This window comes from Atractosteus spatula, chromosome 21, assembly GCF_055471065.1.
Source record: "Atractosteus spatula isolate fAtrSpa1 chromosome 21, fAtrSpa1.hap1, whole genome shotgun sequence".
Lineage (NCBI taxonomy): Eukaryota > Metazoa > Chordata > Actinopteri > Semionotiformes > Lepisosteidae > Atractosteus > Atractosteus spatula.
The window spans coordinates 5,680,194-5,687,087 of record NC_142726.1 but is presented as its reverse complement, the minus strand read 5'-3'; positions in this window follow the sequence as shown (position 1 = coordinate 5,687,087).

Below are 6,894 nucleotides of genomic sequence, written 5' to 3'. Positions count from 1 at the left end.
GTATGTGTGTAACTCTTCCACATCGCGCTGCTGGGCTAGGAGCATTGCCACAGTAAGATAAGGAGTGGATGGAAGTCTGCACCTAGTCTGAAGATAAACTGAAGAAGTGTTCTTCTGTTGAAAGTGGATGGCAGCTAATAAGGAACTGAAGAGCAGTGTGCTGACAGCAAGATAAAGGACTAGACTGATGGTGTGTGCACAGAGATGGTACTGCTTTTGACTATAAACTGGGGGAATGCAAATCACTCTCCTGGTAGCTAAGGGCATTTGAGGATTTGGTCTGTCCTGTTTTTTTCTTTACTGCATTCGGCCTGCTGCCCCGGTTGCTGTGGAAACTGCTGCCTGTCCTTTTTTACGCTTTGTAAACTCCATCCACAAACTGAATCTTTGCCACCAGGGAACTGATTTGAAAATATATCACTTGACTATTTTAGCCCAAAAATGTCAGGAGATCTATTCTGCATTCATGGTGTAAATTATTGGAGACAAAAAGTGATATACTGAACTGCATGGAAGGACTAATTTGTTATAGGCCTGCGATACCAAGTGCAAGTTGATATGGTACCGCACACAGAAAGTAGGTGTGTGGATTTTTTTTCATACAGGCTAAATTAAATGAATTTCTTTTCCATTGTGGCACTGGAAGAATTTGAAACCACTTCAGTATTTGAAATGTTTTACTGACTGTTTTTGTCACATTTCTTATTGCATTGGACTCTTCAAAAAGACTGTCCATAAAGTGTTTACCTGATCTCCTACACAGAAAGGCACTTCACTGTGACTGTCAATCAAAACCTTATGACGCTGGGAATATATTGCTGCTCCAGAGAGAGTCAGCGCAATTTTGAGCCATAACATCTGAAAACAAATCAATGAAAATAGCTTTATAACAAGCATGAGTTACCTTGTACTGCTAAGCCCAGCATACGTTCTTACTGGGGGAATCGATTCCTTAAAGGTAGATGGAGAAATCCATTAATTACGTGTAAGAAAGGAACTGTATAATATCCAAGGTTTGACTGAAAGAGTCATATTCCTGAAAGGCAAACATGCAGAACCTGGGAATATTTTCCATTAACCCATTCGAGGCAAATCATAGCCCTGCTCTATAATATGACTGTTTCGACCTGAGGGCTGTTTTCCGGTGTGTGAATTTCTTTTTTTCTCAGAGTATTTTGAAGTCCATTGGTGTCCCATGAATTAAACACTGAGCGCAAGATTAATTAGGCAAATTCAGTGTTTAGTATTGAGGCCATAATCACAGTGTTACAGACCAGACCCTGTACTGTGATTCAAGTATAGCTTTCACAATAAGGACGAGAGGCTGGATAATAATAAGGCGAAACAAGGGTATGGCTCAATGAGATGATTCAACAGTTACATTGGAAAAGACTCGTTTCCATGGGACAGAGACTCTGGAGCAATTCCATAGGCACTGGGTCACATTCTTGAATGTTTTTAGAAAGAATGAGCTTTGTACTTATCCCTGACTGTTTTACACACACAGTCATTCTGTGATTAATTTTAATGATTTATTTCGACTCCATTCTCATCTCATGAAGAAAACTGTAAAGAGGCATAAGCAAGCTTAAGCTTTTTGTCCTTTGGCTGTTGATATTTCTTTGTTTGGTTATGTTTTTTAAAAGTATTTCGTGTTGTTTTTTTAGATTTCTTAGTTTTTATCAGTTTTGTTTCAATTTTCAAAATGTATTAAATAAAATACTTTTAAAGAAAAGGGTAAAAAGATCCACACCCATTGCTAATAAACTGCTAGATCAGTTACAAAACTTGAAAAGGGGCTTAAAGGGCAGAAAAGCAGCCATAACAATTACTCCAAATAATTGTGCGACTGTTAAAACTTTGTTTCCACTTTACCTTCTCTCGGTGTAACCAACCTGTACTTTGTTACTTGTAAAAAGAGTTCTAAATTTAAAACCAGCTAAAACTTTAATTTTATATCCTCACATTCTTTCTATAAAGGCCTTACAGCTCTCTAGCTCGCCGTTAAAGCCAGGAATGAATTTTTTGCATACAGACACATCTCTCTCACGCTGGTGAGAGATTTGACACCTCCAGTCAGAAGTGTAAGTCATGAGTTATTCTGTTCATCATTTCATGGGATTGTTCTTAGTTTCTTCATAATCAGGAATCCCCATGAAATCCTCATCCCACTCTATCTCCTCAGTTAGAAAGGTTGACCTTTCTGGGTCACCCCCGAGACATCCCTTTTTTATGCATGGCATCTTCAATTCCCCTCTGAAGAGACTTCTAGGAGTCGTCTAAGCCAGCAGTTTCACCTCAAGTCTGTCCAGCTCACCTGGGCCCGATCTATCAATGTTAGCTTGTTCTTTCTCAGAAATGAAAAAGAAAAGATGCTGGATTATTGATCTGCTCAGAACGTTCAACAGTATTTTAATATAATGTCATGCAAAAGACACTGTATTTCACCTCTGTCATTTACTACAAATTGTGTTGGTTCATGAAATCTTGTAAAATCTCCCACTTAGGATTTCCTGAAAAGCTTTTGCTAATGAATTTTGTATCATTATATCAGTTTTCAGTGTCTGACAACATTGGAGGTCAGGAAGTTGCAAGAGTTGCTCTGCAAGAACCCTAAAAAAGGAAAAGCAGACTGCCGAATATGAAAAGTCATCCGGCCTGTTAACGCCTGAGGCGTGCCATTTCCTGATAGAGGAAAGCAGTGTAGAATTAAAGTTACAGGTCTGCAGAACAGGGCAGACTGCACCATGACAGAGCTTTTTACAGGACCCAACTGACAAGTCAGGTCTGACACCACCCTGTCTTAACCCACGAGTAATGAAGTAAAACTTGACTTCACCCCAACTGAATTCTAATGACTGGAATTTCATATTCAGGGGTATTAAAAGAGGAAATTGACATCTAAAACGGAATAATTAAATATTGTACATATTGTCACACGCTTTGCTCCATCCCTTAAAGTTTTAATTTTTTCCATAATTATTAAGCTCAGGTTCCTCCTGAAGCCCTCCCCAAGGCACTTTCTTAAACACATCTAAAATGAACTGTCTGTAATGTAAAATATTTTCTATTTCTATTTGAGTATTGAGATTTGCAGAAAGTGTCTCAATTCACATGGGTGACAAGTCGTCCCATAATTTAGCTGTGCCATCTGATCTGAAATTAAAGATTAAAGAAAAAGTAGAAAAAAATAAGGATTTTGATTCTGTAGTCATCTGCTATTTTGTCACTACAATTTCTACAGTGTATGTGAAGCACATTCGATTTGAGACTCAACCTGATTCAAAGTTGAACTTTGAAGCTCAAAGAGACCAGCCTGTCAGCAGAGATTTTCTAGAAGTTGACCTGTTTCCATGTTCACAGTTTTCAAGACCTAAAGTTAATTTTGTTCAAGTTATTTCTTGGGTGTTTTATTTTGTATGTCTACAAAATGAAACTTGAGGACCACTTTCAAATTTATTTCTGTTTTTCATTCTACGTGTCCTCAGGGTCCCCAGATCACTTACAATCTCCAGTGAAAGTTGAGAAAAGGGCCTGAATGTAATTATTGACTTTAATTAAGGAGTCGACTGGCACCAGGTCCTAGTAATGCTGAAGCAAAAACATCTCATAAAAATTTCATCTGATGCCGCAATGAATTATTTAGTGTTTCCCTTTTGTGTGGTTATACGTGGAATCTGAAGAGGGCTGTAAATAATGCAGCAGGCTGGAAGAACTCAGCAAATCTCTCATCTCGAACGAATGTACAGATTCTTCACAGGTGCAGAGGGTCATTTGGACCACTTGTATCTCAGGAGGGAGCTTGGCATGTTTTTAGGCAGAGAAGGGGAAACATGGATCTTCAGGATATCGTTGCTGTAGATGGGTACCTGCCAAGTAAATGCTATAACAGGGTACTCTATCACTGTAAGGTTTTTGTGTATGTAGTAAACTATACAGTGTTTTCAAGAGGTTGAGTTTTTAACTTTTAAACAGGACACTGGTTCTTTTTTAGCAATCTTACGTGTTCCTCTGGCAGTGGGCTCGGCTGGGAGTCAGTGTCCAGAGGTGATGGATTATGTTAAAATCAGCAGGGACACCTGACTGGTATCTATCCTCTAACGCTCCATTCTGTTCTCAGTGTTGTGTCACATACAGGTTCTTTCTCAATCCCGATCATATTTGCTCAGATTCATCTGGATGCTTTAAAATGGGGTTTTAAATTAAGAACAGTACCATTGCTGGAAAGTGTGCTGTTGCTCAAGACCCATGCAGAGAAGCAGTGTATGGAGACTGGAAATATTCTTATTGTTGCTTGCTGGGATAGGTTTGCAGGTGATCTGGGACCTCAATTGAAAGAAACAGTTAGAAAATGGATGGATATTCTTATTGGTGTTTTTATGAAGTTAGTAAAATAAGTAATTGGCTCTTGTCACTTCTAAATTGTATCTTAAATCTGACTGCATGACTGTCCTGAACAAATCGCTAACATTGGTCTGTTGTTTACAGGGTCTGACTGATGGCAGGAACAGTGAACAGTGTGACCAGGTTACTAAGCCTGGTCCTTAAGTATTATACCTTTATTTCTCGCAGTTTTAGGGGCAATTTTAAAATTCGGTCTTTTCTCAGAAGTGTCCAGATGAACACTGATCTAGCTGGTCACCCTGTTCTTTAACAGGGACTCTTTTGCACTGCCACTCTTTCAAAACTTCACATAGCAATTGAATGCTGTAGTATTAAAATCTCTGCTGAAGTAATAACATAAAGTCCTGTACAGTACAGACAACACTTCCGTTTGCTTGGATACCTTCCATCCATCCATTTTCTAACTGCTTCTCCCAGTGCAGGGCTCACGGGGGAGCTGGAGACCATCCCAGCAAGCAACAGGGCCAAGGTGGGCTACACCCGATGACAGGACAGCAGTCCATCTCAGGACAGACACGCAGACACGCTCACCGCTTGCATACCGGAAAAATAAGTATCTCTGTAGAAAAGTTACCTTATTAGGCCTTATCATTTTACTGCCTGACAATAAAGAAGGTTTAGGTCTGTCCAGTGGGAACCCAAGATCAATGGCTTCTAGGTCCCACCCAAACACTGAATCCTATGTATTGAAAAGCGTTTCTTGCACAAATTGGATTCTACAGTCTGAGGGAAATCGGGGACATCAACTGTTGTCACTGTGCACCAGTGATGGCTGAAGGTGCACTCTTCTACTGGGCATTTATAAAACGGGAATTTGTCAAACAGACCTCCCTGTTCAAAAGCTGAAATTCAGCTGTAACGAGATTCAAGGCTGCATTCATTAACTATTTAGAACACGTTGTTAAAGCAAGGCATTAATCTTTCAGAATGCTACTTCCAGACTCCCAGTGGGCAGCTTAAATTGTTTCATTTCCTGATTTTGTAATTTAAGGAGTTTGCCTTTTCCTTTTAAACAAAACTGTGCACAAATTAGCATTGTGGAAAAAGCTCTGTGAATGTAACCGTACATGTTGTGCTGTGGGTGAAGAACAAATTCACAATTGTTGTTTTTCTATGTTTACCGGAAAGGATCCATCCTGACTGTAAGACTTTTTTTCACTGACACATGATGTTTACTTCTTTTTGTTACAAAGCAGGACTGAACCACCTATGCTGCATCAGTAACCTCTTAGCAAATAGCCACGTGCCGATCAGGGGACCTTTACGTCCAGAAAATTACTGGGTTACATGTTCTAAATATGACTCACCAATGACCACCACAACCAGTAATGCAGCTATAAATAGTGTGCCAAGGTGTCGGCCACATTTAAAATGGTCACTACATCCTGTTTTCACAGCACAGAGCTCATCTTGCTCCACCTGTCAGATCAGATCTCGGCAATCCTACAGCTCACTTCAACTCTTCAACTCAAAAAAAGAAACTCTGGGAACTTTGTTTTATTGCTCAAACCTGGAAAAACCTGATGCTTAAACCTGTCCAGAGACATTTTTACAGAGTATTTATTCTTATCCATATGTGGTTGATGATACAGGCGATCATTTTTTAAAGTGCCCTTTAATCAGATGGCACACCTGCAGTATTCTGCTGAGCACTACGCATGGAAAACCCCAGTTTAGACAGCAGAAAAAAGTCCAAAAAGCCAACTTGTTCTGTAGCATATTTTTTGAGAAATGGTTATTAATGTTATTTCTCCTTTTTCAGGTCACTCATTTTAACACTCTGTTAGACGCATAAGAGTTAAAAGATATTTGACCAAGCAGTGTTTTGCCAGCTTTCTTCTTTTTCCAGGTTCCAGTGACACACAATTAATAGTTTGAACAGTTGGTTTACATCACAGAACATATGACTACTTGACGTACAATGAAAAGCAGGAAATATTAGTAAAAAAATACAACTATGAGTGGAACAGTGGCATAGTGCTACCAGTTACAGCGCTGGGGTCCAGGAATTGATTCCTGAAATTGATTACAGCGTGTTCTGTGATGATTTTGGTGTCCCAGTCTTTATGTGGGGTTTTCACTGGGAGCTCAGATTCCCTCCCACCTTCCAAAAATGTGATGATTCTCCGAGATTAAGGAAATATACAAATAATCACTTTTGGAAGGTTAAGGCTCATGAAAAGTTTCCTTAATTCTCTCTGCAATTGTGAGGCCATGTGAGAGGGGAATTTCAGAACTGAGTAATAAACCTCACCGGGTTCACGCAAGTTCAGATCAGCAATCTGCAGGAAACGGCTTTGAGATTACAACTCCTGTGCACCACCGTGCAGTCTGTCTCAGGCTGGGATTAAAGCCAAAACACAGAGGAGTGCGCAGCAACTTACTAATACAGGGGGAGAAGAGAGAAACTCTGAACATCAGGGGACTGAAGACAAAATTGGCTTTCACAGTAACCACATGAGCCCCATCTTTCTGAATTCAGCCTGTTTC